Consider the following 12,940-nt stretch of genomic DNA (forward strand, 5'->3'; position numbering starts at 1 on the left):
ATTTCAGTGGGTTTATCGATTGATGTTGGGTGTAGGAGTGCTGGTTTGAAGATTTGGGTTGTCGGTGGTGGATCGTGCAGATGTGAGGCAAGATTTGCAGCGAGATTGGGAGTTGCTTTGACTGCCGCCTAAGCCACCGCCTAGCGCCGCCTAGACCGCCTTGAGCGCCTAGGCAGCCGCCTAAATTCTCCCCACCTCACTGGAACGCCTTAGCCTAAATCGGGTCAGGACTCCACTGCCGAGCGCCTAGGCCTAGGCCGATTTTTAGAATATTGTGTAACACCATCCAAAAGCTTTTACCCTTTTTTTTATTTATTTTTTCTTATTCATTCACATGGTGCAACAATCCAAAAATCCTTTGCCCTTTTTTTATTTGTTTTCTTTCTTGGTTTCCACATGGTGTCTGATGCACCACCCTTTTTCTTTTTCTTTTTTTATTTTGTCTTATGCTTTTTCAAAAGGTGCTGATGCATCATTCAATTGCTTTTACCCTTTTTTTTCTGCAAAAACCCATAGACTGTTACTTCTTCCATGGGAGAGGCCAAATATGGAATACCATTTCGCATCCCCTCATTTTCTTCATTTTTCCTTGCATAGCCCAAAGAACATGGCATTGCAAAGTAAGAACCTCTATACAGGAACATAGATGACAGCAGGGTTGATGGAGGTACAAGTGAAGGAGGCTTATGTTGAGTCGGTCCTGCCATTACCATCTCAGACAACCAAGTATTCATAGAAGTTCTCGAGATCCTTCGAAAACGACGCGATCTAGGTTTCCAAGTATGATGAGATTCTTCTAATTCTCTGGAAACCAGTTGCCAGGTACGAGTTTTATCATCCTATGACGACTACAGGTTATAAATTTCAATTCTCACCGGTTTTTGTTGGGGCGCTTCTGGCGTAGTGGAAGAGATAGAAAATGGACATACCTTTTATTCTGTGAGATTTTGGCTGGTAGAGGTGTGAGGAAGGTAATGCTTCATTGGATTTATGACGTTGTGCTTTACACTGACATGAGAGCTTTTCGTACTAATAACTTGTTGTAAAATTGACAATGTGTGCAGTGGAATAAAAGAAACAAGACACAAAATTTATGAGGTTTCTCTACAGTCAGTGTGATTGGAGTACGTCCTCGGGGCAGCAGTGGTGCTTTCATTATAATTTGGAATAATAGGAGTACAAAAATAACTCTCTCTATTATCTCCTCTCATCTTCCTCTCTTTTCTCTTTTCCTCTTCCGTCTCTATATTCCTTTTTCACCTCTTATTCATTTTATAAGCAAAGAGAACACTATTCACTTTACAAATTTTCCACAAATGAATAGTGAAAATACTGTGCATAAATAGTAACAGACTATTCATTTGGGCCATCCACATATTATTCACAACAGATTCTTTTTTGTCATGATTTTAGGTTTGGTCATAATTAAATTTCTTTGAGTCTATATATAAAATGAACCAAGTGAATAAGATATTTTATAAAGTGAATAAACGGTTCGGTCTGGTTTTGAGGTTCTACCAAGATGAAAACCGAAATGGATATGAACGGATCGGTCCGGTTCTTGAACATTAGTTGATTTTTTTTTTGTCAACATAGTTTTTTTCGGTTTATTATGTCGTTGTTTGATTCGGTTCCATGATTTTTATGTCCTCCTTTACAATTATATATAGAAATAAGGGCACGTATTTCATGACACTTCTTAGAGGTCAGGAGAGGTTGAAATGTAGGGCGGGTTCGGGATGGGATCTCGTACCGAAACTCAAAGCCCGATTCCCAACCCAATAATTTTCGGGACGGTATTTTACAACCCAAAACCGAACCGAAATTTCGGGATTCCCAACCCAATAATTTTCGGGACGGTATTTTACAACCCAAAACCGAACCGAAATTTCGGGATTCCCAAATTTCGGAATACTCGAAATTTTTTCGGGATTTCGAGACGTGTTCGGGATTTGTATAAACCTAGAAAATTCATACCAATTGCAGAAAATTTATACCAATTGCAGAAAATTCAAAATTGGTATAAACCCAGAAAAGCAGATGAGCAAAGAAAGCAGACTCCACCTATCTCCTTCCTCTTTTACCCCAAAAGCATCAGATGAATTATGGCCAAATTTAGTGGGCCATTGGCTGTTTTTGGTTCCCATCCGTCTCATGCTTTCAGTTCCCATTCAAAAAGCTAAGGAAAAAAAATGAAAGGGTGCATAACAAAAAGAAAAGCAAACTGAAAAAAAAAAAGTAAGGTAGATACCTCCTCGGAGTTCCGCCGACGCTAAACCCGCCGTTCACTTCGTATACACCATTGCAGAAGCCCCAATTCAAAGCCCCATTTCGAAACCCTAACCCTAACCCGAAACCCCACACACAAAAACATAATTCGAAACCCCATTGCAAAAGCTCCAATTCGAACCCCCAAATCGAAATCCTAATCCTAACTCGAAACCTCACATATAGAGAGAGAATCAGTGATAGTCTCAGAGAGAATCAGTGATAGTCTCAGAGAGAAAATCACAACAGAGAATCGTGAGAGAGAGGGTTGGTTGTGTGACTGTGTGTGGTGGAGGGAGGGTGGAGGGTCAGAGACTGTGTGGTCGTGAGGCGTGGTGGTGGCCGGAGTAGAGAGAGTTTGTCAAAAGAATTCGAGTGAGATTGTGGGAGGGTGTGTTGGTCTAATTCGAGAAGGAGAGACTTAGAGAGAGTTTGAGCGAAGAGGGGAGGGCTGTCAAAATGAAATGAGACAGAGAGTGGGTAGGGCTAGAGACCCCTAACAAAGAATGGACGACCCAAATTGTTTTGAAACAATCCAATGGTTGCAAACTTGCAATTATTTTAAATATAATTATATATATATATATATAATATTTTCGGGATTTTTGGGATTCCCAAACTTAGAATGAGCAATCCCGAATCCCATACCAAATGATTCGGGATCAGTTCGGGATTTTTGGAATCGGTTCGGGAATTTTCGGTTTGGGATTTTTTCGGTTTGGGATCGGGATTTTTTCGGTTTGGTTTGGGATTTTTGAGATTTTTTTCCAGCCCTACTGAAATGTCTCTGTTAGTCTTTCTAACCTTTGAAATGATGGAATGTTGTGACAAAGCTACCAGTTGGTTAGTTTTTTTTTTTTTCTTAACAAACGATATTATCTACACCAAGAGAGGGGCACAACGTGGGCAAAACCTCACAATGGGTTAGTCATATTAATGTGGTTCAAATTTAAGACATTATTATTTACAAATGAAGAGGAATGTCACTAAGCTGTAGTATTAAGTGGCAATTGAAAACGTTATTAGATGCAAAAGTAAGAAGTACTGAGCGTGAAAGTTTTGCATGCTTAAAGCCGTGAAACAAGTCAACAATGACGAGCACCTGTATTCAACAATTGTCCATGTTTGAATTGTGTAAGTTACAAACTCCACCTTCGTTATTCACTTAAAATATATGTAGCACTAAGTCAGATGTCAAATTTACAAACTAATTAGGTAATTGTGCACCAAAAATCTGAAGGCAAACTGAAAATTACAACAAAACGATAAAATAATAAGGCGTCAAATTAAGCAAGATAGTACAAAACACGAACAATTAAGATCACCATTGAGAAAAATCGAACCTGTATGACTAAGATAGTGGTTGAAAAACTCAGCTAGCTCCTTCAAACATGCATAGAAGCGTCTTTAGCCTTTCAAAATACATCACAATAGCATATTATTGCTCAAATTTCTAACCCTAATGAAAAGTAAAATTTATAAACAAAAGAAATTACATCTTCCGAGAAAAAAAAAACGCGAATGTGCAATGGTTGAGGAAAGAAATGCAAAACCTGAACGGGCAAACAGAAACATTTGGTATTTCACACTCTCTCTTTTTTTTCTCTTTCTTCTTTCTCTTCAAGCAAACTTTCTTAACCATTTCTTAAAGTCTTACAATTGTAGGGTTTTGCACAAATGAATTGGACCCCATCCGGATCCTCTTTGAGGGGATTATTGGAATCCCCATATTTTAGCCGTTCATCGTATATCGTGCAGTAAAAAATCATATGATTTTTTTATTTAAAATTAAACACCAATAGTATTTGACGAAAACTGGCTGCACGATGTACGATGAACGGCTCGGATGTGAGGATCCCTAGGATCCCTACAAAGTGGATCCGAAGAGGATCCTTTTCCTTGCACAAAAAGAAAGAGGAGATGCTGACGTTTGGTGATATATGTTAGAATCATGTGGGTGAAACTTCAAAAACAATATTGTTATTTTACCACATATTTGTACTATCTCTCTAACAGAGTTATGACTCACACGCGATGACAGCCCATCGCTATTAGAGAGATGATTCAAATGTGCAAATAGGTGGTAAGTGTAGCATTACCTTTAAAAAAAACAGCTAAAGTTGATTTGTGTGAAATTACATTGCGGCCCATACCTTTTATTTCTGTTCAGTTTTGATTAGTAGGTTAGAATGTTAATTTTATAAAATTTTAGTTCACGATCAAAGTTCTATTGATATGCAGTTTAACTAATTGGACATAAAAGCCTTCAAACAAAAAATTAAACTCTTGAAATTGAAAAACGTTGTATATCCACTTAGTACTACGATTTAGTAGTATTTCCCTTCACTTGTAAATGAGAAGTCTTAGATTCGAGATTTGAAACACATTATTGCTAGTTCATTGTGAGGCTTAGCTCACTCCCCACCCGTTAAGTGCACATAATATCGTTTATTCAAAAAAAAAAAGAAAAAAAAAAGAAAAAATAAGAGGTTAAACAAGCAGTTATCACGTTTAAACATGACTAGTTATTCAGGTTGTGCAAGGTTGGAATTCGGAACTAGTCCTGGACTCTTATCTCCGACCCGGATTGTCACTTAATATGCATATTTGTAGGATTCGTAAAGCAAGCAAAGGCAATCTCATGGATTGGTATTCGAGTCATAAATATGTCTACAAATTTCATACTAGTCCAGATACTCTGCTTCAGCAACAGATTTCATAATCTTAATTGACTACCTGAACTGGACTTGATAATGGAACAAATCCCTCCTCCAAAGTAGCATTCAAGGGAAGGATGCACCGAAACTTGTCAAAACTAAAAAGATGCAAATCAATTTCATCATGGTCTTTCTATAAATGCCAACAAAGTGGTATCTACTCTATCTTTAGACAATAAATTAATGATCAACTCCGTAGTTGATGCATCTGCAGAAAAACCCCTATCCACCATTTCTTGAATAAGCCTCACTCATGTTGATGTCTCGTTGTTATTGATAAACCGTCAGATAATTGTGTTGTACATCCAACCATTTGGAGAACAGCCTTTCTCTTCCATTTCTCTAAGCAAGTTTTCCGCTTCACATATTAGCCTTCCATTACAAAATCCACTAATAATTGTATTATACGTCCTGGCATTAGGTCGAATTCCTTTTGATGGTAAGCGACGAAAGAGATCCCACGCATATTCAACTTTTTCAGCTCTACACAAACCATCAATAAGAATATTATAAGTTACAATATCAAAATCCGACTTCTTTCCCTCCATTATCTCTTCCAACAATTCAACTGCCTTGGGAAATTGTTGGTTTTTACAAAGGCCATCCAGTAAAATATTATAAGTTTGAATGTCTGGAAGTTGGCCCCAAGCTTGCAGTTGAGAGAACAAGTTCCATGCATCTTGTGTTCTCCCCATCTTGCAAAACCCATCAATAAGAGTGCTATAACTGTATTTGGAACAACTCTCTTACGAGACATTCCCAGAAAAAGCATATGGGCATCATCTATCCTTTTATGCTTACAATAGCCATTTATCAATATGTTATAACTACGAGCATTAACCACGCAACCTTTGCTCAGCATCACTTCAAAAACCATTTTCGCCTCATCTATTTCTCCTTTCAAACAGTAACCATCTATGAGCGAATTGTATGTAATTGTATCGGGTGCTATATCCCATTGCGTCATCATTTTGACCACTCTCCTTGCTTCCTGGACCATCCCCTCTTTGCATAATGTATCAACCAAGACATTGAAGGTGTGCACATTTGGAAAGATATGTTTACTCACCATTTCATTCAACAATCTTGTAGCTTCTTTCCAATTTCCTAATTTGCAAACTCCATGAATCAAAGAGGTATATGTAATGACATTTGGGGCAATACCCTTACTCGTCATTTCTGAGAAGAGCTTCAATGCATCAACAACTAGAATATCCTTGCAAAGATTGTCGATGATCGTGTTGTAGACAATTACGTTAGGCATGCAAGCATTTTCTTCCATCTTCTTAAGCAATTGGATTGTTGCACTATTGTTACCTTTCATGCAAAGACCCTTAACTAATGTGTAGAAACCACATTCGACTTGCAATTACCACTCTCCAACATTTTATCAAAAAGTGCTGCAACCTCGACCTCTCTATTCTTAAGAAGAAAGTCGTTGATTAGAGTGGTGTAGGTCGTGACATCTGGCTCAAAACCTAATTTGAAGAAGTTACCCAAAACTGACAAACTAAACTCCACTTCGTTGAGATGACAAAAGCAATTAATGATAATGGCTAGAGTATAAGCAATTGGACGAATTCCTGACACAACAATTTGGTTATTAATGGAGATGATAGTCGAATAATGTTTCAACTTGGCAAGTTGAGTCAAGATTTGATTGAAAGGGATAACGGAAGGCAGATGACGCATTTGAAGCATCTCGTCGAACACATTGAGAGCATCCTCAACATTACTGATTTTCACAAGCTGGTGTTGTTGAGTGTTTCTAGATTCGGTTGATTTAGAAGCTCTAGAGTGAAACAAAGCCAAGTAATTGTTGAAGAAAACAATGACAAGAGAAGATTGAAGAATGTTAGTACCTTGGCTGAGTGGACAGCTATTAGTCCCTCTTTTGTGTTATTTTGTTATTTCCTTGAAAATATTGGTTGCATCCAATGGTAAAACAAGTAGTGATGTGTTTCCATCGTGAGCGTTCCCCCTTCTAGGGTTGTATATAAGCTCCCTTTCACCATTTGGGAAATGAGGAATGAAAAATCAAGATGTTTTAGTTATTTCCTTTCATGTTTTCTTTACATTTTGCATTGTTGTTTTCCTTGTCCTTATCATCTGGTATCAACAACGGGTTGTTGTTATCCATGTGCAAAACCAAGGCCTCTATGGTGGTGGCCGACGTCACGGACGCCGAGCTTGAGTTGGAGTACCAGCAACACCAGATCTTGGAGCTACTCAATGGGTTCCATGACTCGGTCTCTCTGCTTGCTACTCTTCATGAGTCCTTCCAGAAAAATCTCACGGACATTCAAGCCTCATTGGCTAATATTAGCCTTGTCCAGACCCATTTGATGGAATAGATTCGCACTTCCAAGCAACAACAGCCATCTACAAATCCAATTCCCCAGATCCCGATTGGGTCCTAGCAGATTCCCTTGGGTTCCTCTTTTACCCCGCTTCCCTAACCCTCCAATCTCACCTCTTTTGTGGTTCCTCCTCCAACGTAGGGTACCCATTTCAACCATTTCCCCTCTATCCCATACTCCCTACCCCCCAGCCGCTTACCCACATTTGCCCTTTTTCCCTTCCACTACTGCCACCACCCTTCGTCTCGACCTCCCACCTACTTCCTTTCCCCTGCACCAACTCCCTCCCTTCACCCCGGATCACTGCCTGCCACACCCGCTCATAAACGCATGAAGATCGAGCTTTCACGGTTCTCCAGTGACGATCCATATAGCTGGTTAGCCCTCACCGAGGAGTACATAGACTATCACTGCATCGAAACCGCTCATCGGGTCACCATTGTAGGGCTCTATTTCACATGCGATGCTGCTCTTTGGTTCAAATGGTACAAACTTCACATTGGATTTAGAATTTTGGCCACTTTTACCGAGTCTCTTCTCCAACGATTTTGGTCGAGGGACCAATTGGACTTCAACGTGTCTTTTTCCTATGTTTTACAAAAGGGTTCGCTGGAGAACTACATCAATGACTTCATCCGTCTATCATGTCGGGCCTAAGGCTGGACCAATCAACAACTTTTAAGGGTTCTCATTGGTGGGCTCAAAATGGAACTTCAAGACGACATCGTAGCCCAAGGGCCTCGCTCTTTGTCTCGAGCCATAGAACTTGCCTGCATCTATGACAATAAACATAATCGACGCCGTGGTCCTTTTCGTCCATTTTTTGCTTGCCCCTCTTTTACATAACTGAGTTCCTCGTCCTCTTCCCCTCTTCCACCACCCAAACCTGCTTCACCCTCTTCAGCGCTGCTTCCCTTACGCCTCTCCCCAGCAGAAGTCCATGAACGCCGCTCACGCGGCCAGTAGCTTTACTGCCCAGAAAAGTACTACCCCGGCCATTCATGTGCAACGCCACATCTACTCTTACTTGATGCTGCTGCAATCTTCGAAGCTGCATCCTAGACACCGGCCGATGAACCACCACCAGCTCCAGACCAGTGCCCTTTGGAAGACCCTACCCCATCATCCTCAATGCTTTGGCGTCCCCTAAACGCACCCGTAGGCGTGCTATACGCCTCATTGGCCATATTGGGAATCTATCAATTCAGGTGTTCGTCGACTCCGGGGCTGACCTCAACTTCCTCAACCCTTCAGTTGCCACTCGTCTTAGCCTTTGCATTGACCACTCTTTTATCGAGCCCAGCACAGTGTTGAACAGCTGCCTCTGTTATACCAAAAGCCTTGCTCTCAATGTCATAGTCAACTTACAAGATTACTTATTTTCCTCGAACATACGCCTCTTATCCATGATAAGGTGTGACCTCGTTCTTGGGGCCGAATGGTTAGAGACCTTAGGCTACATTGGCTGGCATTTCAAGAATAAAATTATGGAATTCCAAGTCCATGGCCATAATCATCGCTTAGTGGGGCTGTGTTCCCAAGACCCTGCACCTTCTTCAGTCTCTTCACGGGTCGATCTCAGCACCCTGGTTGCATCGCTGATGCAGGATCCTTCACACTCTGAGGGTGCTTCTCCAACACCCCTACCACTTGAGCCAATTCTTAGCTCCTACTTGGATCTTTTCGAGCTCCCAACGGGTCTCCCTCCTCCACGACCCACTGACCATTGGATTACTTTGTTGCCCGGAACCCAACCTGTTAATGTTCGGCCATATCGCTATACCATGCTCAAAAAGCCGAAATAGAACGTCAAGTGGTAGAGATGCTCAAGGCCGACCTCATCTGCCCTAGTACGAGTCCTTTCTTTTCTCCTGCTCTTTTGGTCCACAAAGCCGACAGTTCTTGGCAGTTTTGTGTTGATTATTGGGCCCTTAATTTGGTCACGATCAAGTTCCCCTTTCCTATCCCAATCATCGACGAACTATTAGATGAACTCAATCTTCTCAAAACTGGACCTCCGTTTCGGTTTTCACCAGATCAGGATGCATGTGCCGAACATTCCCAAAACCGCATTCCGCATGCATGAATGCCACTTTGAATTTTTTTGAGATGCTCTTTGGGCTGTGCAATGCCCCATCTTCCTTTCAGGCCTTAATAAACTCTGTATTCAAGCCTTTTTTACGAAAGTTTGTCTTGGTTTTCTTCGACGATATTTTCGTCTTCAGTCCAAACATGCAGACCCATCTCTCACACTTGGTTTCTGTCTTCAAGGTTCTCTGTGCTCATGCCTTGAAGGTTAAAGCCTCTAAGTGTTCTTTCGGCCAACAAACAATGGCTTACCTTGGGCATATCATATCAGTTGCTGGCGTGGCAGTGGACTCTTAAAAGGTGCAATGCATTTTGGATTGGCCACAGCCTCGCACCATCAAAGGCTTACAGGGCTTTCTGGGATTAGCGGGTTACTACCATAAATTTGTCCGTGATTTCGGCTTACTTGCTCTCCCCTTGACAGAGCTCCTCAAAAAATAAGTTCCATTAGTCTCCAACGGCAGACACGGCCTTTACAACCCTCAAGAATGCCCTTACCTCTACCCGGGTCTTAGCTCTTCCGGACTTCAACCAACCATTCATTATCGAATGCGATGCGTCCAAGACAGGCATTGGGGCTGTTCTCTCCCAAAACAATCACCCAATTGCCTTCCTAAGTAAATCTTTGGCAAACAAACACAAAACTTTATCAATTTATGATAAAGAGATGATGGCCATTGTGATTGCCGTACAAAAGTGGCGCATTTACTTGCTCGAGCACCTCTTCCAAATTCTTACAGACCATCAAACCTTGAAGTACTTAATTAGCGGATCATAACATTAACTCAACAAAAATGGCTTCTCAAGTTACTGAGCTACAACTATACACTTGACTACCGGCCAGGTTCTTCAAACACAGTTATAGATGCTCTGTCCTGAAACACTAGTGTTTGGCCCTTATGGGTCTTTCCCAACCTATATTTGATAGTATCTCAGAGATCCAGGCAGAATATGCTACTGATCTGGAAGCCTCCACTATTCTCCAACAATTCCACAACCACCAGCCCACACGCCCTCACTTTTCCCTTCGGGGTGACCTTCTCTACTATTGCGACGGTATTTTTGTGGTGGCTACTTCTCCATGGCGCAACCGAATTTTACAAGAATTTCACTCCTCCCTCATGGTAGGATACTCTGGCTTTCTACGAACCTATAAACGGGTTCGTCAAAACTTTAATTGGCCAAGTTTAAAAAAGGCAGTCAAGTCCTTCGTCTCCACTTACAATACTTGCCAACGCACAAATTATGAAGCCATCAAACCACCGGGCCAACTCCAGCCTTTGCCCATTCCTTCACAAATCTGGACGGACATCGCGATGGATTTCATTGACAGCCTCCCGCATTCTCACGGTCGTAATGCCATATTTGTCGTTGTCGATCGTCTCTCCAAATATGCACACTTTATTTCCATCAAACACCCCTACTATACAGCTAAGGTGGCCGACATATTCCTCCAGGAAGTGTTTCGCTTACACGACATGCCTGCCACAATTGTTAACCACCGAGATCTCATTTTCATCAGTAACTTATGGGAGTCATTCTTCAAGCTTAACAGCTCTCAACTCTGCCGTAGCTCAAATTACCACCCCCAATCCGATGGCCAAATTGAGGTATTAAACCGCATTCTAGAACACTACTTGCACAGCTTTATGGGGGACAAACCCACCTCCTGGGTCAACTGGCTACCGTGGGCAAAATGGTGGTATAACACCACATATCACTTGGCTACCCAACTCACCCCCTTTGAAGCTGTCTACGGGTAACCTCCGCCAAGGGTCTCCTCTTATTTGCCCGGCTCCTCCTCTGTCCACCTTGTGGATACCAAACTACGGGACTGAGATGCTTTACTTCGTCTCCTTCGAGAAAACTTACAGCTTGCTTAAGATCGTATGCGCCACCACGCCAACAAAAAACGTTCTGAGCGCGAGTTTCAGGTAGGTGATTGGGTTTTCCTTCGACTCCAACCATACCGACAGTCCTCTGTCCACCACAACAACTGCCCCAAATTGGCTCCCCGATTCTATGGCCCTTACAGGATCATTGCTCGTGTCGGTAAAGTCACCTACACTTTGGACTTACCACCGAACTCCCGCATTCACCCCACCTTCCATGTCTCTCTCTTTAAATCAAAGCTCGGGTCTATTGTGGTTGCTTCATCTATGCTCCCACCTATCTCGGATACCGGTCTGGTGGCTTGGACGCCAGAAACAATACTGCAGCGTGGCATCTTCAAATGTTGCAACCATGCTATCACACGATGGCTTATCCAATGGGCGGGCCTACCAGAACATGATGCTACGTGGGAGGACGCAGACACCATCCTCGACCGCTTCCCCGACTTCCCCGCTTGAGGACAAGCTTGTTCTTAGGGGGCAAGACTTGTTAGGACCCTGGCTAAGTGGACAATTGTTAGTCACTCTTTTGTGTTCTTTTGTCATTTCCTTGAAAATGTTGGATGCATCCAACAGTAGAACAAGTAGTGATGTGTTTCCATCGTGAGCGTTCCCCCTTCTAGGGTTGTATATACGCTCCCTTTCACCATTTGGGAAAGGAGGAATGAAAACTCAAGATGTTTTAGTTATTTCATTTCATGTTTTCTTTACATTATGCACTGTTGCATTCCTTGTTCCTATCAAAGAAGGCAAGGCAGCATACCTCTAGTGCTGCTACTTCCATAACCAACCTTCAAAGAAGAAGAAGAAGCAGCAATCGTTGCCCGCATCATCTTCAGCATCTATAAGCCAGCGAGTTGAGAGTTGCTCACAAATCAAAGAATTGTTGTAGCACTGTTTGTGAGAGTTCAAGAGCATGAATTTCATGTTTTTTTTCTAGTTTTAGGTCATCTTCAACATTTGCGTTAAAACTTAAAATCTAGGTTTTGAACCCCCTCTTTTAGATCATCGACGATAAGAAATGACATTATTATGATTTTAACAAATGAGCAAAGCAGGTGAAAGCATTATCATGATTTTAGGCTTGGACTAAATTAAATTTCTTTGAGTCTATATATAAAATGAGCCAAGTGAATAAGATATTTAAAAAAATAAATAAACGATTCGGTCTGGTTATGAGGTTCTACCAAGATGAAAACCGAAATGGATATGAACGGTTCGGTCAGGCGTAAGTTGATTTTTTTTTTTTTGGTCAACATTGTTTTTTCCGGTTTATTATGTCGTTGTCAATTCGGTTCCATGATTTTTATGTCCACTCCTACAATTATATATAGAAATAAGAGCCTGTATTTTATATGACACGTTTTGGATTCAATTCTTGGCACTAGTGAATCATATGATAATGGTCAGGAGAGATTGAAATGTCTCTGTAAGTCTTTTCAGCCTCCGAAATGATGGATTGTCGTGACAAAGCCATCAACTAGTTAGGTTTTTTTTTTTTTTTTTTTTTAACATACAATACTACATTAAAATTGAACAACTCTTTTTTATAACAAATGATATTATCTACACCAAGAGGGGTGAGTGGTCAAAGTCTCACAATAGGTTAGTCATA

The 12,940-nt window shown here is 41.4% G+C and overlaps 1 pseudogene; it reads right to left on the reverse strand.

Moving 5' to 3' along the window:
* Positions 1 to 5,269: 5,269 nt before the first annotated feature.
* Positions 5,270 to 8,402, reverse strand: LOC126590226 (pentatricopeptide repeat-containing protein At1g62720-like; annotated as a pseudogene).
* Positions 8,403 to 12,940: the final 4,538 nt, after the last annotated feature.

The sequence above is a fragment of the Malus sylvestris genome, chromosome 11, assembly GCF_916048215.2.
Source record: "Malus sylvestris chromosome 11, drMalSylv7.2, whole genome shotgun sequence".
Lineage (NCBI taxonomy): Eukaryota > Viridiplantae > Streptophyta > Magnoliopsida > Rosales > Rosaceae > Malus > Malus sylvestris.